This window comes from Canis lupus, chromosome X (genome assembly GCF_011100685.1).
Source record: "Canis lupus familiaris isolate Mischka breed German Shepherd chromosome X, alternate assembly UU_Cfam_GSD_1.0, whole genome shotgun sequence".
Classification (NCBI taxonomy): Eukaryota; Metazoa; Chordata; class Mammalia; order Carnivora; family Canidae; genus Canis; species Canis lupus.
This window is the reverse complement of record NC_049260.1, coordinates 66948487-66972155: the sequence shown is the minus strand read 5'-3', so window position 1 is coordinate 66972155 and position 23669 is coordinate 66948487. Positions and strand designations below refer to the sequence as shown.

At 41.5% G+C, this 23669-nt stretch overlaps 1 protein-coding gene and 1 pseudogene across 3 annotated transcripts in view; both read left to right on the top strand.

The window, feature by feature from the left end:
* CHM (CHM Rab escort protein) overlaps positions 1–23669 on the top strand; it is a 244230-nt gene that overhangs the window by 117065 nt on the left and 103496 nt on the right. The gene's annotated exons all lie outside the window — the stretch shown is intronic.
* Positions 21809–23077, top strand: LOC100688515 (annotated as a pseudogene).

Genomic DNA, 23669 nt, shown 5'->3' with positions numbered 1-23669 from the left:
AAGGGCTCCGTGGATGTGAGCAGTGGCAAAGGCGTACCTGCTGTCGGTGTAGATGTTTATTCGTTTACCTTCCCCCATGGTCAGCGCCTTGGCCAGTGCGATCAGTTCTTCCCGTTGAGCCGACGTTCCAGCTGCCAGTGGCTCTGCCCAGACAGTCTCTGTCTCCGTGGTTACAGCTGCCCCCGCATATCTGAGTCCTTCTTGGACAAAACTGCTGCCGTCCGTGTACCAGGTGATGTCCGCATTCGGCGGTGGCTGGTCCTGGAGATCAGCTCTGATTCCGTGCACCTGTGCCAAAATTTCTTGACAGTCATGCAGAGAGGGGTCCCAGTTCTGGGTTCGGGAGTAGCGTTGCTGGATTCAGGGTTGTTGGTGGCTTAAATAAAATTCTGGTAGGGTTTAGCAGCAGGCTCTGATAATGGGTCAGACAGGCATTGCTGATCCAGCGGTCTGGGGGCTGTTTGAGTACCTCTTCAATAGCATGTGGGGTGGTAACATGCAGTTCTTGCCCCATGGCCAGTTTGTCTGCGTCCTTGACCATAGTGGCCACCGCAGCAATAATTTTTAAGCATAGGGCCATCCAGCGGCCACTGTGTCCAGCTTTTTGGAAAGATAGGCTATGGGTCTCTTCCAGGAACCTAAGTACTGGACAAGGACCCCTTTTGCCACTCCGTCTTTCTCGTCCACATACAGGTAGAAGGGCTTGGCTAGATTGGGCAACCCAAGGGCCGGGGCAGACAGCAAGGCCTTTTTAAGGTCATTAAAGGCTCTGTTCATGGCCTCTGTCCATTTAAAATTTTGCTGGTGCCTGGTGGCCTCATAGAGGGGTCTGGCCATCTCGGCAAAACCCGGAATCCATAAGCAACAGAACCCTGCTGACCCCAGGAATTCACGTACCTGGCAGACGGTTTGCGGCTGTGGGATTCTTAAGACAGTTTCCTTCCGTGCATCCGTCAACTATCTTTGTCCATCCTTTAATTTGTACCCAGGGTAGCTCACCTCTGCTCTGCAGATCTGGACTTTTTTAGCTGAGGCCCGGTATCCTAGGGCCGCTGTGGTCTGGAGCAAGTCCCGGTGTCTCGCAGGCATGTGTCCTGGTCCTCCGCCGCCAACAGGATATCATCTACATATTGTAATAAAGTCAAATGAGGGTGCTCGGAACGGAACTCACCCGAGTCTTCGTGTAAGGCCTCATCGAAGATGGTCGGTGAATTTTTGAATCCTTGTGTTAGTTGAGTCCAGGTGAGCTGGCCATTGATGCCTTTCTCAGGGTCCGTCCATTCAAAGGCGAAGAGGTCTTGACTCTTGGGCGCTAAAGGCAGGCTGAAAAATGCATCTTTTAAATCTAATACCATATACCAAGTTTTGTCTGGAGGCAGGGTGGAGAGGAGGGTATATGGGTTTGGGACTGTAGGGTGCATATCCTCTGCTCGCTGGTTGACTTCCCTCAAGTCCTGGACTGGCCTGTAATTGTTAGAGTTCAGTTTCTGAACCTGCAGCAAGAGAGTGTTCCATGCTGATTGGCAGGGCCTTAATATGCCGAGTCCAATAGTCGCCGTATGTGGGGTGTGATTCCCTTTCGTGCTACTAGAGGCATGGGGTATTGGCGGACCCTGACAGGGTCTGCCCCCGGCTTCAGTTCTATGTATATGGCCGGTCGATGCTGAGCCAGCCCGATTCCCCCAGTTTCTGCCCACGCTTGGGGAAATTCCCACAGCCAATGGTCAATGTCAGTCATTGGGGCTGAGGGCATTTGGTGGAGATGATATTTGTCTTCTAAACTCAGGACAAGCACTGAATTGGGTGCCCCTTCTTGTTTAGGACTTTTACCCCTTCGAGGTGGAAGCAAATTTGCGCCCGCATCTTGGTGAGCAAATCCTGACCTAACAACGGATAGGGACACTCAGGGATGACCATGAAGGAGTGGGATACCCGGCCTGTGCCAAGATCCACAGTTCTTCGGGTAGTCCATGAGTATTGTGTGGTGCCCGTGGCCCCTTGCACCCATGATGTTTTGTTTGCCAGTTTCCCTTGGGGTTGTAATAAAACCGAATGTTGTACCCCAGTGTCCACTAGGAATTCAACAGGTTGCCCCTCCACTTTAAGAGTTACCCTGGGCTCGGGGAGGGGTGCCGAACCCTGGCTCCCCTCATTGTCCAGGTCCTCCATTTCTAAGATCTTGGCAGGGGCCTTAGATCTTTTGTTAGGGCAGCTTTTTACCCAGTGGCCCTCCTCTTTGCAATAAGCGCATTGGTCTTTGTTCAGCTTAGGGTGCTCCTGACGGGGACCAGGGCCATCCTCCTTACCTATCCCTGAAGCCAGCTTCTTGAGGTGCCTCCATCTTTCCTGTGGGTCGTCCATGGTTGTGGCCAGCAGGATCTTGGCCAGGTTTTGGGTCTGCCGGTCACTTAGTTTGATTTGTTGTTCTTCTGGACTTTCTCTATTATTATAGACTTGTTCTGCCACTATCACTAAGTCCTGCAAGCTCTTCTCTCCCAGTCTCTCTACTCTTTGCAATTTCTTTTTAATATCCGGAGCGGCCTGGTTAACAAAAGCCATGATAATTGTGGCCTTTGTTTCCGGGGCTTCTGGGTTCATAGGGGTGTACTGCCTAAAAGCCTCTATGACTCTCTCTAAGAAGGCTGCTGGACTCTCATCCTTACCCTGCCTCACATCATAGACCTTGGCCAGATTGGTAGGCTTGCGCGCGGCAGCCTTGAGACCTGCCATTAGAGTCTGGCGGTAGATCCGGGGTCTCTTCTTACCTTCAACCCAGTTGTGCACTTTGGGGAGTAAAAATGGTTTTAGCCAAGGAGGGGAATTCTCGATCATGTCCTGCCAGATCAGGATGTAGGGAACCTGGTCAGAGTGGCCGTCCGGTTTGTCCCTGAAAATCACGGTCTTAACCTGTAAGATAATGTGTAGGTGAAAAGTTCCTTCCTGGGGCCATCCCACGTCAAAAGTTGGCCATTCTGATATACAATAAATTTGGAATCTCTTTCTCCGTATGTCTATGCTCAGAATACGAGCTCTTTACCTAATATCCGAGAAGTGAGCGAGCATAAGAGATAGGGGAGTGGTTTCTGTCTCCCCCATTATGTCCCCAATCCACACCAAGACACAGACAGTAAAGATGATTAACAAGGACCCAACAACACAGACAAATGCACAAACAGTTAACAAGGACATAGTAACACAGACAAACGTGCAAATAGTTAACAAGAACACGGTAACAGACAAACAAACGTTCCATGCGGCCGCGGAGACAAAACAGAAAGTAACCTGAAGGGCTGGCAGCCGGCCCTCCTTACAGATGAGGACCTCCGTCCTCCTTACAGATGAGGACCCCGTCCTCCAGGCAGGGGCAAGGGATGTCTCCTCAAGACCCCCAGTCGACGGCCCGCCAGCACGTCCTCCTAAGCCAATGCCGACCCAAAACAGATTGGATTTCCTACAGGTAAAGTACAGTTTAGAGCTCTCAGAAAATATGCGTGCAAAAGGTGGAAAAAGTTGAGTGCACTCACCACGCGTGAAACCCTCCGGATGGGGTCCTGGAGGTTTCTTGGATCCCGGATGAGCCCCCAAATGTTGTGCCCAAGATCACGAATCCGAGAAACCACCAAGGAGTCGACACCGATGCAAACACACGAGGGTTTATTTACAAGCTCGAGCCTGGGTCCAAGTATACCCGACGCAGCGGAGCAGGGACTTGGACCCCGAGACCAAGAGGTGTAGCAGCTTTATAGGGACCAGTGGCCAATGGGATAGCAGAAAGTTGCACAGTCATGCTGGTCCACTTGCAGGTGGCGGATTGAATTACATTTTACCTTAAAGTATCCATTTGAACTGGCCTATCACTGAGCTGGATTTCCTGTTAGGGTGTGCCCTGGGCTTGACTAGAGTGGAGCAGTGCCCTAAGTAATAAGCAGGTCAGCACAAGGCGGGGGCAGCACAAAATAGAATCAGTCCTGCTCTGCTTGTCCAGGGGTAGGGGATTTTGTTAAATTTCCTGGGTCCCACACCCAGGAGGAACAACCACAGTGGCAGCGGCCAGTTCTAGAGCCCTGGATTCAGCTCCCGCAGTAACTATGGAGCTCTCAGTCTGCAGAGGCCTGGATGCTCCGAGGGGCGGGGCCGCTGATCTGCTCAGCTCGGGGCAGGAGCGTCCTTGCTGTCCTGGGCCCTCCTGGCCTCTGCCTGTCCTGGGGGTGAGGCCGGATCCTGGGCTGTGTCCCCAGCGCCCTGTGCTCCCAGGCCTGCGCTGTTGGATTTGCGCTTCCAGCCGCGCAGCCCCCTCTCAGCAGAGCTGCCGCCTGAGCCCCTCAGAGCTGCTCCCAGGGCCATGCAGCCCCCTCCGCGCAGAGCCTCTTCCTCTGCTGGAGCCGCCTCCAAGCTGCTCCTGGGGCCGCGCAGCCCCTCTGGCATGGAGCCTCTGCCAGAGCTGCTCCTGAGCTGCTCCCCGTCCAGCCATGCTCGCCCTGCATCCCTTTAGGTAGCTCGGCCTTGGGGTGTGGGGAGCTCTCCCTGGGGCGCAGGTGCTCTGTTAGTGTCCCAGGGAGGCTGAGGGCATCCCCGCCCCTCCTGGGGTCCTGCTCTAACTCCCTGGAGCGCCTTTCCACCAGGGAAGATTGGTGAAGCTTCTACTTCTCTGGGTTGGGGCTCCTGTCCTGGGGGCACTCGCCCAGGCCTTAGCCGGGCTCCTCGCGGGGCTCCTCCCCCTTGGATGCCTTCTCCCCCCCACTTCCTACCTTGATAGAAGCGTGAACTCTTCTCACTGTAGCATTCCAGCTGTTCTCTCTTTAAATCTCAGGCAGGATTTGTAGATTTTCAGGATGATTTGAAGGTTATCTAGGTAATTTGGTGGGGACAGGTGACTTGGGGACCCTACTCTTCTGTCATCTTGCCCCTCCCCTCGTTCCTCTAGTTTACATCTGTTCACAGTAAGTACCTAGTTTGTATATATATGAACATACCTGTTATTTAGCCTTTTTGTCTTGAGTGAAGATGTATGAGGTAAACATTTCTAGGTTTTCAGTTCTTTTTTCTCAGTATTTTAAGATTTTATTCCACTTTCCTTTAGATTCCTTTTTTGCTGTTGAAATTTTGATGTTAGCCGAATTGTTATTTCTTTATGAATATTTCTTTTCTCTCAGGTTGTTTTTAACATAGTTTTTGGTGTTCTACATTTTCACTACAGTGGATTTAAGTGTGTCTTATCTAGCTTCGTATAGGTTGAACCACGTATAATTAACAATATTAAATTGTTTTGATTTTCAATTTCATATGGTTCAAGCAACTTCAATGTATTACCTCTATTTGTGAATTGTCATTTATCATTTTGGAAAGTTATCAGTCAGTATCTTTGCAAATACTGGTTTTCTTCCATTGACTCTCTTCTCACTTTTTTTGGTATCCTAAATAGAAATGTTTTAGGATTTAGTTTCCTAGTAGCTGCCTCGCCACCCATCCTTCCCTAGTTCTTATTTTTGAACCATAAATGGTACCAGGTCTGGAAGGCATGCTTTTAGGCAGCCATAGGACAAAATCCAGAAATGCCAAGTGCCTGCTTAGGAGCTTTGGAAAGGTGCCCTCATTGAGCATTCTAGAAGGAGTGGCTGGGTCTTCTGGGACACCACCCCCCCATCAGGCTCCTTAAAGTAACATCAGCCATTTTTAGATTGTTTCTCTTATCATACCTTCCCACTGGCCCCATGTGAGCCAAGGAACTCACACTGCCTGCCCTCTATCCTTTCCCAGTTCTGCAGGTGGAGATTGATAGTCAAGTATCATTTTCATAAGAATCTTTGTAATAAAATGGTACATTTCTACATCCTCAAAAAAAATCTCTTTCCCAGTTTATTCTCTGTATTGTCTGTGATCTATAGTTTAACCCTCTCATTTTTTTACGTCAATATTGTAATCTTTCATTTGTAGAAGCTCTGCTCCTCCTCTCCCCAAATCTCATTGTTTTTTGATATTCTCATTTGCTTCTTCATTTTTTTCATATACCTTACATTCTGCAATGTATTGTTTCTATTGATTCATGTTATTGGTTTAGTTTCTTATGCCATACTTATCTTTGAGAATTTATATTTGGTTTTAATTTTTGGGAATCTGGGGACCCAAATTAAGGATGCTTTCCTGCAAGGATTATTTGTGTTTGCTTTAGCCAGAAGGCACTAAGATTTGGGACCATTTCAGCTCCTTTCAGGGATCCTCTCTTAATAAAGGAGCCCCAGGCATAGCTCCCACACTGATTAAAATCAGCAACAAGACTTTTTTTAACCTAAAAGGAAAATTTTATTAGAAATGCATCTCTTAGAACAAACCAATAGTTACCGATGGGAGATGGGTGGGGGAATGGGTTAAATAGGTGATGAGGATTAAGGAGTACACTTGTGATGAGCACCAAATATTTTTTTAAAGATTTTATCTATTTATTCATGACAGAGAGGCAGACACTGGCAGAGGGAGAGGGAGAGAAGCAGGCTTCATGCAGGGAGCCTGACTCGAGACTCGATCCCCGGTCTCCAGGATCACACCCCAGGCCGAAGGCAGTGCCACACTGCTGGGCCACCAGGGCTACCCTGAGCACCAAATATTTTATAGAAGTATTAAATCACTATACTGTACACTTGAAACTAAAATTACATTGTATATTAACTGGAATTTAAATAAAAACTTAAAAAATGCATCTCTTAGTGACATGGCTATTTAAAAATATGGTTCATGTATCTTGGAAGAATATAATTTATGGCTAGAACGAAGACTTGCTTTTTTTTTTTAATTGCAGTGTTGTTTTTTTTTCCTTGAAGCTTTTAATTCAGCTCAGGGTTTATTTGTGCTGTGTGTGTGTATTTGGGGTTAAGGAGTTTCTTGTAGACTTTTATTTCTTTCAATCTCAGCAATGCATTAAAAAATAGATTTAAATGTAAAATGTCATTTTTACAAGAGATCCCTTCACAGTATCCAGTCCAGTATACTGTTGGAAGTAGATATTCTCCAGTCCACATTTCTTAACCATGCGGAGGGGAGAATGTTATAAATTTGAAAGTTAATTCTAAATATTGTAGGTCTGTGGATTTTCAGACAAACTCTTCCTCCTCCAGTTACTTGCCAAAGTAGGCATGAATAGTGAGTGTCATTTCCCACAGGTCCAGAGGTCCTCCTATCAATTTAAACCAAGAGGGAGGTTTGTGGTTTTCTTAATCATTCTTTTCCTTTTCCTGTGGCATTGCCTGATTCAAAAGTAGCCATGCTGTTTTCTCTTGTGTTACCACTTGCTACTCAGGCCTACAGAGCTTTTAGGTAAGGAATAAGGACAGAATGAACAGATCACTGGGGAGGGACCAGAAGCTCACTAGTTTCCTTACCATTTTTTGAAAATGACAGTTTTAACCTCATTCCTATTTTTCCACTAAATTCCTTTATTTCCTTTCCTAATTCATATCATATTTACATCTTGTAAATACTATTTGGTGTTTATTTGTTTTTTAAGGGAAAAGACACTGAAAAGTTTTGTTTGTCCTGTATGATTACAAAATTTCAAAATGAGACCTTATATATGTTGAGTCCTGGATAAAGAAGACATTTTTCCCTCTTTTTTAAGATTTATTTGAGAGAGAGCACAAGCAAAAGCAGGGGGGAGGGGCTGAGGAAGACAGAGAGAGAAGCCTACTCTGCATTCAGTACTGAGCTGGGGCTCATTCTCAGTCTTGAGGTCATTACCTGAGTCAAAAATCAAGAGTCAGACACTCAACCAACTGAGCAACCCCGGCACCCCATATCCTTTTTTAAGGCTGGGTTTTTATCAGCCTTCTGTATTTTTTTTTTATCCTCTGTAGAGGGTATCTCAGAATTTTGTGTATTATACAGATTTAATGTTTATTATAAAAATTATACCTCACTCTCTGCAGTTTGAACTGATACTTTTAGAAGATTATATAATTAAATATATATACATATAGATGATTAAAAACAAAAAAATCCATTGTTTTTGAAGTAGTATATCAAACTTTTGGGTGGTTCTTTGGTAATTATAATAAATCTGAGGTCTGTAATGTGTATAAAATATATGCACACGTTGGAGGAGCAAGATGGCGGAAGAGTAGGGTCCCCAAATCACCTGTCCCCACCAAATTACCTAGATAACCTTCAAATCATCCAGAAAATCTACGAATTCGGCCTGAGATTTAAAGAGAGAACAGCTGAAACGCTACAGTGAGAAGAGTTCCTGCTTCTATCAAGGTAGGAAGATGGGGAAAAACAAAAAAACAAAAGGCATCCAAGGGGGAGGGGACCAGCGAGGAGCCGGGCTGAGGCCAGGGCGAGTGTCCCCAGGAAAGGAGAGCTCCAACCCGAAGAAGCAGGAGATGCACCAATCTTCCCGGGTAGAAAGGCGCCCGCAGGGAGTTAAAGCAGGACATCAGGAGGGCGGGGATGTCCTCAGGCTCCCTGGGACACTACCAGACACCTGCAGCGCACCACAGGTGAGTGCCCCGAGCTCCCTAAGGGCTGCAGCGCACACACATTGACCTGGGAGCAGCTCTGAGGGGCTTGGGCGGTGGCTCACGTGGAGGGGGCTGCGCGGCTCCGGAGCAGCTTGGCAGTGGTGGCTACAGCAGAGGAAGAGGCTCCGTGCGGAGGGGACTGCGCGGATCCGGGAGCAGCTCGGGGGGGCTCGGGCGGAGGCTCCGCGGTGAGGCGGCTGCGCGGCCGGGAGCGCGAATCCAACAGCGCAGACCGGGAGCACAGGGAGCCGGGAACAGCCCAAGATCCAAACTCCCCCGGGACACGCAGAGGCCAGGAGGGCCCAGGACAGCAAGGACACTCCTGCCCCAAGCTGAGCAGATAAGCGGCCCCGCCCCGGAGCATCCAGGCCCCTGCAGACTGAGACCTCCAGAGTTCCTGCGGGGGCTGAATCCAGGTTTCCAGAGCTGCCGCAGCCACTGGGGTTGTTCTTCCAGGGGCCTCACGGGGTAAACAACCCCCACTGAGCCCTGCACCAGGCAGACAAGTTCCAGGGGAAGTCAAGGGACTTAAAGTATACAGAATCAGAAGATACTCCCCCATATGTTTTTTTTTTCTTTTTGATTTCTGATTTCTTCCCCCACCCCTTTTTTTTCACCTTTCTTTTTCTTTCTTTTTCTTTTCTTCTCTTTTTACCTTTTTTTCTTCCTTTTTTCTTTTTTCTTTTTCTCTTTTCTTTCCTTCTCTCTCTCTCTTTTTCTCCTTTTCCCAATACAACTTGCTTTTGGCCACTCTGCACTGAGCAAAATGACTAGAAGGAAAACCTTACCTCAAAAGAAAGAATCAGAAACAGTCCTCTCTCCCACAGAGTTACAAAATCTGGATTACAATTCAATGTCAGAAAGCCAATTCAGAAGCACTATTATACAGCTACTGGTGGCTCTAGAAAAAAGCATAAAGGACTCAAGAGACTTCATGAATGCAGAATTTAGATCCAATCAGGCAGAAATTAAAAATCAATTGAATGATATACAATCCAAACTAGAACTCCTAACGACGAGGGTTACCGTGGTGGAAGAACGAGTGAGTGACATAGAAGACAAGTTGAGAGCAAAGAGGGAAACTGAGGAAAATAGAGACAATTAAAAGACCATGAAGACAGATTAAGGGAAATAAACGACAGCCTGAGGAAGAAAAACTTAGTTTAATTGGGGTTCCCCAGGGCGCCAAAAGGGCCTGAGGGCCAGAATATGTATTTGAACAAATCATAGCTGAAAACTTTCCTAATCTGGGAAGGGAAATAGGCATTCAGATCCAGGAAATAGATCCCCCCTAAAATCAGTAAAAACCGTTCAACAACTCGATATTTAATAGTGAAGATTGCAAATTCCAAAGATAAAGAGAAGATCCTTAAAGCAGCAAGAGACATGAAATCCCTGACTTTTACGGGGAAGGAATATTAGGGTAACAGCAGACCTCTCCACAGAGACCTGGCAGGCCAGAAAGGGCTGGCAGGATATATTCAGGTCCTAAATGAGAAGAACATGCAACCAAGAATACTTTATCCAGCAAGGCTCTCGTTCAAAATGGAAGGAGAGATAAAGAGCTTCCAAGACAGGCAGGAACTGAAAGAATATGTGACCTCCAAAGCAGCTCTGCAAGAAATTTTAAGGGGACTCTTAAAATTCCCCTTTAAGAAGAAGTTCAGTGGAACAATCCACAAAAACAAGGACTGAATAGATATCATGATGACACTAAACTCCTATCTGTCAATAGTAACTCTGAACGTGAACGGGCTTGATGACCCCATCAAAAGGCGCAGGGTTTCAGACTGAATAAAAAAGCAGGACCCATCTATTTGCTGTCGACAAGAGACTCATTTTAGACAGAAGGACACCTACAGCCTGAAAATAAAAAGTTGGAGAACCATTTACCATTCGAATGGTCCTCAAAAGAAAGCAGGGGTAGCCATCCTTATATCAGATAAACTAAAATTTACCCCGAAGACTGTAGTGAGAGATGAAGAGGGACACTATCTCATACTTAAAGGATCTATCCAACAAGAGGACTTAACAATCCTCAATATATATGCCCCGAATGTGGGAGCTGCCAAATATTTAAACCAATTAATAACCAAAGTGAAGAAATACTTAGATAATAATACTCTTATACTTGGTGACTTCAATCTGGCTCTTTCTACCCTCGATAGGTCTTCTAAGCACAACATCTCCAAAGAAACGAGAGCTTTAAATGATACACTGGACCAGATGGATTTCACAGATATCTACAGAACTTTACATCCAAACTCAACTGAATACACATTCTTCTCAAGTGCACATGGAACTTTCTCCAGAATAGACCACATACTGGGTCACAAATCGGGTCTGAACCGATACCAAAAGATTGGGATCGTCCCCTGCATATTCTCAGACCATAATGCCTTGAAATTAGAACTAAATCACAACAAGAAGTTTGGAAGGAGCCCAAACACGTGGAGGTTAAGGACCATCCTACTAAATGATGAAAGGGTCAAACAGGAAATTAAGGAAGAATTAAAAAGATTCATGAGAACTAATGAGAATGAAGATACAACCGTTCAAAATCTTTGGGATGCAGCAAAAGCAGTCCTAGGGGGAAATACATCGCAATACAAGCATCCATTCAAAAACTGGAAAGAACTCAAATACTAAACCTAACCTTACACATAAAGGAGCTAGAGAAAAAACAGCAGATGGACCCTACACCCAGTAGAAGAAGAGAGTTAATTAAAATTCGAGCAGAACTCAGTGAAATCGAGACCAGAAGAACTGTGGAACAGATCAACAAAACCAGGAGTTGGTTCTTTGAAAGAATTAATAAGATAGATAATCCTTTAGCCAACCTTATTAAAAAGAAGAGAGAGAAGACTCAAATTAATAAAATCATGAATGAGAAAGGAGAGATCACTACCAACACCAAGGAAATACAAACGATTTTAAAAACATATTATGAACAGCTATACGCCAATAAATTAGGCAATCTGGAAGAAATGGACACATTCCTGGAAGGTCACAAACTACCAAAGCTGGAACAAGAAGAAATAAAAAACCTGAACGGGCCAATAACCAGGGAGGAAATTGAAGCAGTCATCAAAACCTCCCAAACACAAGAGTCCAGGGCCAGATGGCTTCCCAGGGGAATTGTATCAAACGTTTAAAGAAGAAATCATACCTATTCTCCTAAAGCTGTTTGGAAAGATAGAAAGAGATGGAGTACTTCCAAATTCGTTCTATGAGGCCAGCATCACCTTAATTCCAAAACCAAAGTCCCCACCAAAAAGGAGAATTACAGACCAATATCCCTGATGAACATGGATGCAAAAAATCTCAACAAGATACTAGCCAATAGGATCCAACAGCACATTAAGAAAATTATTCACCATGACCAAGTAGGATTTATCCCCGGGACACAAGGCTTGTTCAACACCCGTAAAACAATCAATGTGCTTCATCATATCAGCAAGAGAAAAACCAAGAACCATATGATTGTCTCAATAGAAGCAGAGAAAGCATTTGACGAAATACAGCACCTATTCCTGATCAAAACTCTCCAGAGTGTAGGGATAGAGGGAACTTTCCTCAACATCTTAAAAGCCATCTACGAAAAGCCCACAGCAAATATCATTCTCAATGGGGAAGCACTGGGAGCCTTTCCCCTAAGATCAGGAACAAGACAGGGATGTCCACTCTCATCACTGCTATTCAACATAGTACTGGATGTCCTAGCCTCAGCAATCAGACAACAAAAAGACATTAAAGGCATTCAAATTGGCAAAGAAGATGTCAAACTCTCCCTCTTCGCCGATGACATGATACTCTACATAGAAATCCCAAAAGCCTCCACCCCATGATTGCTAGAACTGATACAGCAATTCGGTAGCGTGGCAGGATACAAAATCAATGCCCAGAAATCAGTGGCATTACTATTCACTAACAATGAGACTGAAGAAAGAGAAATTAAGGAGACAATCCCATTTACAATTGCACCCAAAAGCATAAGATACCTAGGAATAAACCTAACCAAAGAGGTAAAGGATCTATACCCTAAAAACTATAGAACACTTCTGAAAGAAATTGAGTAAGATACAAAGAGATGGAAAAATATTCCATGCTCATGGATTGGCAGAATTAATATTGTGAAAAGGTCAATGTTACCCAGGGCAATTTACACGTTTAATGCAATCCCTATCAAAATACCATGGACTTTCTTCAGAGAGTTAGAACAAATTATTTTAAGATTTGTGTGGAATCAGAAAAGACCCCGAATAGCTAGGGGAATTGTAAAAAAGAAAACCATAGCTGGGAGCATCACAATGCCAGATTTCAGGTTGTCCTACCAAGCTGTGGTCCTCAAGACAGTGTGGTACTGGCACAAAAACAGACACATAGATCAATGGAACAGAAGAGAGAACCCAGAAGTGGACCCTGAACTTTATGGTCAACTAATATTTAATAAAGGAGGAAAGACTATCCACTGGAAGAAAGACAGTCTCTTCAATAAATGGTGCTGGGAAAATTGGACATCCACATGCAGAAGAATGAAACTAGACCACTCTCTTTCACCATACACAGAGATAAACTCAAAATGGATGAAAGATCTAAATGGGAGACAAGATTCCATCCAAATCCTAGAGGAGAACACAGGCAACACCCTTTTTGAACTTGGCCACAGTAACTTTTTGCAAGGTACATCCACGAAGGCAAAAGAAACAAAAGCAAAAATGAACTATTGGGACTTCATCCAGATAAGATGCTTTTGCACAGCAAAGGATACAGTCAACCTACAGAATGGGAGAAGATATTTGCAAATGACATATCAGATAAAGGGCTAGTTTCCAAGATTTATAAAGAATTTATTAAACTCAACACCAAAGAAACAAACAATCCAATCATGAAATGGGCAAAAGACATGAACAGAAATCTCACAGAGGAAGACATAGACATGGTCAACATGCACATGAGAAAATGCTCTGCATCACTTGCCATCAGGGAAATACAAATCAGAACCATAATGAGATACCACCTCACACCAGTGAGAATGGGGAAAATTAACAAGGCAGGAAACCACAAATGTTGGAGAGGATGCGGAGAAAAGGGAACCCTCTTACACTGTTGGTGGGAATGTGAACTGGTGCAGCCACTCTGGAAAACTGTGTGGAGGTTCCTCAAAGAGTTAAAAATAGACCTGCCCTACGACCCAGCAATTGCACTGTTGGGGATTTACCCCAAAGATTCAGATGCAATGAAACACTGGGACACCTGCACCCCGATGTTTCTAGCATCAATGTCCACAATAGCCAAACTGTGGAAGGAGCCTTGGTGTCCGTCGAAAGATGAATGGATAAAGAAGATGTGGTTTATGTATACAATGGAATATTACTCAGCCATTAGAAACGACAAATACCCACCATTTGCTTCAATGTGAATGGAACTGGAGGATATTATGCTGAGTGAAGTAAGTCAATCGGAGAAGGACAAACAGTGTATGTTCTCATTCATTTGGGGAATATAAATAATAGTGAAAGGGAATATAAGGGAAGGGAGAAGAAATGTGTGGGAAATATCAAAAAGGGCGACAGAACATGAAGACTCCTAACTCTGGGAAACGAACTAGGGGTGTGGAAGGGGAGGAGGGCAGGGGGTGGGGATGAGTGGGTGATGGGCACTGAGGGGGACACTTGGAGGGATGAGCACTGGTGTTATTCTGTTTGTTGGTAAATTGAACACCAATAACAAATTAATTTATTAAAAAAATATGCACACCTAAACACACTCATGTATGTGAATTAAATAAAAATGTATTATCCTAGGGATCATAACTTAATTTTTTATTTGACTCCTTGCATCATAGTTGATAATTTCATATAAATGTTGTTTTGTTTATATCCTAAATAGTAACACCTCTACCATCTATACATCATAGCCTACACTTTTTATCACCAGGTTATCAGAATTAAGTGTCACCTGTTCTGTGATTTCTAACCCCAATTCTATATTCTCTTTTAATATAAGCCTAAGCATTTCTCAGCCAGTTACAGTGAGTACTCATCAAGGCTACTGTTATAAATGGCATGCATGCATATTTATGTGCAGATTCAAAGACATTTGTCAGTCATATCCTTGCATTCTAAATGAATTCTGCTTAAACAATATAAAACAGGTTAACCACTGGAGATAACTTTCATGAATAAACACTCTTTGAGTTTTTTATCCTTTTAAATAAGTAGATTTTTTTTTAAAGATTTATTTATTTGAGAGAGAGCGAGTGAAAATGAGCAAGCATGGAGAGGGGCAGAAGGGGACAAGCTGACTCTCCACTCAGCAGGGAGCCAGGCTTTGGGCTCCATCCCAGGACCCTGAGATCATGACCTGAGCTGAAATTAAGAGTCAGATGCTTAACCCATTGAGCCACCCAGGCACCCGACAATTTTTAAACATTTTCTGAAAAAATTAAAAGGAGATAGTTAATAAAAATATTGTTATTTTGAGGGATTTTAAAAAAATACTTGTGGTATTTTTCAGCTTTTAACAACTTGTAATTTGCTATGATTTCTTCTTACTGTCAATACATAGTCACTTTCTAAAAGGCGAGAATAAGGGCCATTCTTTTTTTTTTTTTTCTTTAAAGATTTTACTTACTCATTCACGAGAGACACAGAGAGAGAGTCAGAGACATAGGCAGAGAGAGAAGCAGGCCCCGTGCAAGGAAGCCCGATGTGGGACTGGATCCTGGGACTCCAGGATCATGCCCTGGTCCGAATGCAGACATTCAACCGCTGAGCCACCCAGGCATCCCAGTAAGGGCCATTCTTACAGTATTCTTAGAAATATGTTCCAATTCTGTGCCCAGTAAGAAATACTAGTTTAGATGAATAAAGAAATTCTTTCAACTTCCTACATTTTACCTAATAGTTAAAGGTAAAATAAGAAAACATCACAGCAAAAAATTTCCCCTTCACCCCTACAATTTGTAAGTGTATGTTTGATAAACACTAATGCAGTTAAGCCCAGTAGCAGGTTTTATATGTTTTGGAGGCTAGTTAGCATTCCTGTGTTTCATGCTCCTAACCCCATTGGTTCCTCCCCCCAGTGTCATAGGTCGAACTCCATGATACACCTAAAAATGTCAGTGTGGAAACTGGACCTATATCTAATTGGTAGATTTGACCAGTCCAAATTGTTATGTATAAAGTTTGATTATTGAATTGAGCCTTAAATATTTGAAATTAAATGTTATAAAATTATCAGAGTGAATTCAACAGAAGCATTAATAAAATGAACATTGAGTGCATAAATCTTATGGTTAAGTAAGAAATATTCTCATTGTGGATCACTACACACTATTGTTTTGCAACACTGCAGCTAAGAAGAGCAACAGTGAGATATGGTGTGCCAAAGTTTCTTAATCTAGGACCAGGAGTCCTTTGAATTTATATTATGATATTATATGTGTGTCTTTATGAAAGGAATTCATAGTTTCATCAGATTTTCTTAGTCATCCATGACCTAAAAAACAAGGATTGAGAATTATTGTTATGAATTTTCAACAAAAGAAAACATTATTTTTTGCTCAGGTAATCATTCCTTAAGAGCTTATGAAAGAAGTCCTAAAGAGTTTATAACAGAGGTGCTTCTGGAGTATAAAGATGGGAGAGGGACGGGAAAGCTAGGAAAATGTTGCTATTGGAACATAATTTACAGGCACCTCTTTAGATAGATGCAAGCAGATATTTATGCTCTAGTGTTGTGAAGAAGTAGTTAAGTACAGCAAAATGAGCAAGTGGGTAATCCTGGTTCTCCCATTTACTAGCTGTATATTCTTGGGCCAGTAAATTAACCTTTCTGCTCCAGTCTCCTCATTTTTTTATGGGAATAATAGTGGCTACCTCATAGGTTGTAAGGATTAAAATTAACATCTAGAAAGTGGTTAAAACATTGATTGCTTTAGTGTACTACATAAGTGTTAGCTGTTATTACTCCTAGTATGATTATTATAATTGTTGTTGCTGCTGCTGCTGTTGTAGAATGCCATCAGGGTAAGTATGAGGCTGAATCAGGGACTGAGCCAGATTTAATATTCTAATATAGTAGGTTGGCAAATTTTTTTTGTAAAGGGTCAGATAGTAAATAGTTTTGGCTTTGTAAGACCTGCGGTCTCCATTGAAACTATTTGTAGTCATAGGCAGTATGTAAAAGGATGGACATTGCTTTGTTCTAGAAACTTTATTTACAGAGTAGGTGGCAGGTTTTCTGACCCCAGTTTAATCCATTCAATAGTCTTTTGTCTATCAAATATAATAATAATATCTATATTTCTGATTCATGAGAGACACACACACACACAGAGAGGCAGAGACACAGGCAGAGGGAAAAGCAGGCTCCATGCAGGGAGCCTGACGTGGGACTCGATCCTGGTGCTAAAGGCGGTGCTAAACCACTGAGCCACTTGGGTTGCCCCAATAATAATATTTTTAAAAAACTCTGGTATTAGGGAGTATTACAAGATTGCCTCAATGTAATGCCTGGTGTATATTAGTCATTCATTAAGTATATGATGGATAAATTAATGAATTGCAAAAAAAAAAAATGTGTGTCAAAGAAGTAGTAGAGCAGTGTTTTCAAGTTTTCACCTGTGTCAGAATTTAACCTCATTACTGGGCCCCATTCCCGGAGTTTCTGACTTTTAGATCTGGTGGGAAGCCTGAAAATTTGCATTTCTAATGAGTTTCCAAGTGTTGCTGGTTGTCTAGGGAACATAGCTGAAGAGTAAGTAACCAGGGTAACTTGGTTACCTCTCTGGGCCCAATTCTGATCATGAAGAAAAGGATTTAGAGTGACAGAAAAGTTGTGAAGAAGCATCTATGTCATTTGTTGTAAATTTGATTATTTTCCTTTTTTCCCATTTAATTCAACAGCTATTTTTCAAAGCCTCCATTTTCTTCAGAGTACTCTCTCAGGTGTAGTAGATACATATGAAAAAGAATACGACATAGACTTTGATGTTAATGTCAAGAGTGTTACTCTAGTTGAGGAAAGAAAATGCACACTTATGAACCAAGTACAGAATAAGAAAATATATTTCATCAGGTTCCAGAATACATAATGTAGGTATGAATGACATCAGTATTCAGAAATGATCAGTTTAGAGATAAGAGACAATTTAATCAAGGCACACAAGAGTATACTTTGATGGAGTTACAGAATCTCAGACTGCTCAGTTAACCTATTCATTTCCAGAAAAGAGCAACAAAACTGGGTTCTATCTGAGCCAAGATACCATCAGTAAGTGGGCTGTCCCGTACATAATAGAATGTTTAGCGGCAGGGAGAATAAAATATTCTTGCAGTTCTTTCTTACAATCTTACTACTCAATTTTTGGTTCTATGATCTGGAACTATGCAAAAATTCTTAAAGGACCAGAGCATTTTAAAAGATCTTGACATTTGAATCAGTGGAATAATTTATTCAGGTAATTTTAGCACAGTTCCCGACATATATAAGATACTAAATAGCCATTATAAAGCAAATCTTGGGTAACATATAATCTTAATAGAGAAAAAATAAAAATACTAAAAAAAATTAGAAAACCCACTTTTGTAAAGAAATACAACCCCGGTTCCCCACCCTCAAATTCCACCCCTAGAGTTAAGCATTGTTCAGTTGCATATCTTCCCATCTTTCCCATGCTTATACAGGCATCTATGTATAAATGCATACTTGCATACTATATATACATACACACTTAAAAAAATTTTAATGGTGGGATCTTTGGGTGACTCGGTTAAGCATCTGCCTTTGGCTTAGGTCATGATCCTGGGGTCCTGGGATCAGGCCCATGCTGGGCTCCCTGCTTGGCAGGGAGTCTGCTTCTCATCTTCCTACTGCCCTTCCTCCCTGCTTGTGCTTGCTCACTCTCTATGAAATAAATAAAATCTTTAAAAAATTTTGATGGCTGAGTAATGGAGATATATATATATATAATGGTTCATTTAACCATTTTCCTTTTGTTGGTATTACCATGCTAAAATTAAAATTATGTCTTTATTATATAAGAAATATATAACTTCATATGTAGAAATTTTTTTATTTAGCTATCTTCAGTTATAGCATAAGCAAATTCACAGCCATCCTTTTAAAAACATGTATCTGACAGCTTAAAATAGATAGCATTGGAAGGCTGGGTATAGTAAGAGGAGTTCTTCAAATTCAGAGCCTTAACCTGGCATCCAATACCTGGAATTAGTCATCTGGGTTTGGGGTGAATACTCTGAAGTTGCATGCCAAATTCTGCATGTGTGATATACATGGTTGCATTTTTCTAGGAAGGGGGTTTTATCATTATATCAAAGGAGTTTGTCACCTCCCAAGAAGGTTAAGAACCACAGAGATGCACTATCTCAAATGAGAACTGCCCTTATTAAATTAGAAGAGCAATGTTGAGTATGTTAACCAAAAGGTTTTCTTCCCAAAAGTTGGAGGGTATCTTTTGCATACAATTTTAAAGACAGCCCTCTAGTTAATAATGGCATAGAAATGATACATAAGGTATAAAATGTAAACCTGATTATGTTTGTATGATCATTTGTTTGTTTTTCCCTTGAGGAGTATTGTGTGGGATAAACAGCAGGGTGGTGAGATAATCCATCATTTTGAAACCTGTTCTCTGGTGATGGATGGATAGATTGGTAAAGTAACTCAATAATCTCCATTTTTTTCCCAAGGTTATTCATAGATCGTTGAACATTGTCCTTAATAAAGCAGTGGAATGTTTCTGTGTCCTTGCCTGCATTATTCCTCAGGTTGTGACAGGAAAAGGCTTTTAATTTGGAAATAACTTATTATTAAAACTTATATGAGTGTGTGGTGCTGGAGCATTTATTGTGACTCTCATGAATATATTAGAAATACAATGGCTCCCCAAATTACATAGTTTGAGTTTTTATTTTAGTAATAGCCTCCTTCAATTCTAAAAATTCAGATACTAGATTATCCTCACACATAGATATTAAAAACTTGCCCAGTTATTTTCTCCCCAGGTTAAATAATACATACTCCAGATCTTAAAATAATTCTAATAACTTGTATCAGAGTGAAAGATGGCTGGCTTCAGATAAAGCAAGAATGATAATTGAATTAAGTCCGGTGTTTGAAGCTGAGATTTTAGGTTGATTAAATTGAAAGGTAACACTGTGTTACTGTATAGATTAACTTTTTAAGAATAATTCAAAACAGTTCTTGAACTCTCTTTGGAACCAATGTACTTTTGTGCGAGTGTAATAGAAATTAGTACGTGAAATGTATTTATTTTCAAGCCAATTCAAAAAACAAAGCCCTGAAGGCAGCCAAATTACAAAGATCTAAGGCTTTACTTGTTGGCAAGTATAAGTCTATGTTAGACAGCTGGATTTCCATGTGTTCTCTACTATTCTCCTGTTTAAGTTGTTTTTTTCTTCCAAAGTGATCCAATTAGTGTGATTGCATAGAATTTTAATGAAGCTGTTCATTTCCAAGTTTTTCATCAATTCGCTTTCTACTTGGTAGAGAATGCTCAAAAACTATTTTTATAAAATTCCTCGTCTTGTTTTATGAAACTTACAAGATTTTCATTTGTTATAAAAGTATCAGTCTCAGAATTAAATTCTGATTCTAGCTCTGTCATGTTATTTGCATGAACTTGAACATGTCATTTAAATTCTCAGAGCCTCTGTTGTTTTGCCTATATAATGGAAATGGTAATTAAATCTAATCCTAACTTCTGCCCTGGGCTACTGTGAGACTTAAATGTGATGATGTTAGGGAAAGTGCATTCAAGATTGTCTAACACCAAGTAGGGTATTATAACATAAGAGTTGTATGACTTCATACTCTTGGTATTTGGAATGAATGTTTTTATAATTACTGAAACATATAGACTCTTCAGTTTATACAAACAAGATATGGTATTTAGAATTTAATTATGTAATTAAATTGTCTTATACTATGTCTATTGATAGATATATTTGCTATATATAAAATATAGTTCTCTCTATGTCTCCTATAGTTTACTGTGTATAGCCTTTTACAAAATGAGTATGCTATAATTTTTTCCTTACTACTGAATTTGGTATATTTTACTCATATGTAGTTAATCGCTTCAATAGTACTGCTTGGATCTTTGTCACATAGTAGGTGCTTAATAAATTACTTATTTAAAAAATCAAATTAGAACTTACATGGAAAGAAATTAAATATTGCAGGACAGAAACTATTCTTTTTTCATGTACTAGAGAAATGATTTGTAAAAGAGAACTCTGTGTTGGAGCTGAAATTACTATAGCTTTTAACCATTCCTCTTCCTTATTTTTCTCTATCCCTTCATGCCTCAACCTCTCCCCAAATTAGGCAGTAGGTTCTCCTTGCTCAATATAATGAAATTGAATAAAAGTTTTGTCCAAAAAGTGTCATTTCCATGTGGTAAAACTTGACTGATTTTAATATCACCAAGTCAGAATTCAAAATAATTTGAATGTTTTTACTTTGTACTCTGTTTGTAAACAGTTTGCTAAACAAATGAATAATATAAACAGGAAAGTATATGTAGCCTACTCAAGAAACCAAACTAATTGCAGCTGTTTGTAAATGACTCCTGCAGGCTTTTTCATGCACACTTGAAAGTCATAAACCTGTCATTTATAATTTACACCTACACTAGTATCCCTGCATTATTTCATACAAATGCACATGTATTTGTAAACAGCCATTATCTTTCAACTTTTTTTTGCTTTCCCATGTGGAGTACTAAAATTTTTTTATTTAAATTTTAGTTAACATAGAGTACAATATTGGTTTCACGAGTAGAATTCAGTGATTCATCACTTACATACAAAACCCAGTGCTCATCACAAGTGCCCTCTTTAATATCCATCACCCATCTAGCCCATCCTCCATCCACCTCCATCGTCCCTGTTTGTTCTCTATTGTTAAGAGTCTCTTGTAGTTTGTTTCCCTCTGCCCCCGCCCCTATCTGGAATTTTTAAAAGAAAAATGGGATTCACAGTATGGCTCTTTTTCTTTTGACTGTGTTAGAATTTGAAAATACTCATTCTTGAGTCTACAGTCTTAATCATGGTCCTATATGCATACACCCATATTCTTCAGGTACATTTAAAAATAGAAGGAATGAACTCTAAGCTTTTGAATAATGCACATTTATTGAATTAACAATTAATCTTGATCCTAATTTATGTTTTAATGTATCCTGAGAGGTAGCATGGTATAGTTGTTAAGAGTAGAGACCCTTGAAAAGAGAAATGAGGCCAGAGCTGCGGGTGCTTTTTCTGCCCGCGGTGTCTCAGATTCATTCTTAAGGAACTGAGAACTTAATCTTCCAAAATGTCAAAAAGACCATCTTATGCCCCAACTCCCACCCCAGCTCCTGCAACACAAATGACCAGCACACCAGGGTTTGTGGGATACAGTCCATACAGTCATCTCGCCTACAACAGCTACAGGCTGGGAGAGAACCCGGGCACCAACAGCCAGGTCACAGCATCCTCTGGTATTACAATTCCAAAACCCCCAAAGCCACTGGATAAGCCGCTGATGCCCTACATGAGGTACGGCGGAAAGGTCTGGGACCAAGTAAAAGCTTCTAATGCTGACCTAAAGTTGTGGGAGATTGGCAAGATTATTGGTGGCATGTGGTGAGGTCTCACTGATGAAGAAAAACAATATTCAAATGAATATGAAGCAGAAAAGACGAGTACAATGAATCTATGAAGGCCCATCATAATTCCCACACATACCTTGCTTACATAAATCCAAAAAGTCATGCAGAAGCTGCTTTAGAGAAAGAAAGTCGGTAGAGATAGTCTCGCATGGAGACAGGAGAACCTTACATGAGCATTCAACCTGCTGAAGATCCAGAGGATTATGATGATGGCTTTTCAAAGAAACATACAGCCACCGCCTCATCAGTGAAATCCTTAGAGTGTAGTTCCAGACGTTCGGTCAGTTGTCACAACAGCTAGAATGCAGGTCCTCAAATAACAGGTCCGGTCCTTAATGTTTCATCAGCAAAACCTAGAAGCCGAACTTCCTCAGAGAGGTGACACCAGGAGAAGAAGTTCCTGGAAAGCAAAGATTCATTTAACAGTGAACTTGAAAGGTTGTGTGGTTTGATATTATAAGTGAATATGGAAAAGATTACCACTGAAATTGCACAGGCAGAAGAACAGGCTTGCAAAGGCATGAGGAAAGGGACAAAGAGGTGGCAGAGCAAGCTGAACTTAGAGCAGCATAGTTCCTGAGGAAGAGGCCCCTGCTAGTAAGAACCAGGAGAAGAAAGACGATGAAAGCATCCCTATGAAGACCGAGAAGAAAGACGCACATTGAAGAAGCAATGGAAAGCCAACAGAACGGTGAAGAAGGCACGTCTACTCCTGAGGACAAGGAGAGCAGGCAGGTGGGGGTGGATAGTATGGTTGAAGAAGGAAGAGACCAGTGATAGTAACACTGGCTCAGAGAGCAGCAGTGCAACAGTGGAGGAGCCACCGACAGACCCCACGCCAGAAAATGAGAAGAAAGAATAAATGTTGCCTTGTTTTATGTGTTCTAAATACTTTTTTAAATGAAAAAAAAAATGTTTGTTTGTTTGTTTTTTTTGAGTTTAAAAAAAGGAGTAGAGACTCTTTTACCAGACTTTCGGTTTGAATCCTGGCTCTTCCACTTACCTACTGGATAAATCTTCTATTTTGTGTTTCTTCCTTTATAAAAAGGGAATAACAGTAATATCTACCTCTTAGAGTTTTTATGAGTTTAAAGAAAATTATACTGTAGAGTATAATTTGTGCCAGTACCTGGCACAAATAAGCATAGCATGACTCTTATATAAAGTAAAATAATTTCCAAACTGTGTTAATTTTCCTGTGCATATATGAATTCACATCCTTTGGTATAGTGGAGTGGTCCCAAATGCCTCATAGGTTGAGAGCCAGACTTCTGACTGTAGTGTTTCCACCTTCCATGATGTTTTCTAAATCAAAACTTTACTGTCAGCCTGTAGTCTTCTCACAGAGGTGGATGTACCAGGATTAGAGCTGCTACTGTCTAAAATCTATTGCAGTGTACCTATTCCTCTCCCTGGAATTAGTTTTTTTGTTTCCCGCTTATTTTGTGAGATTA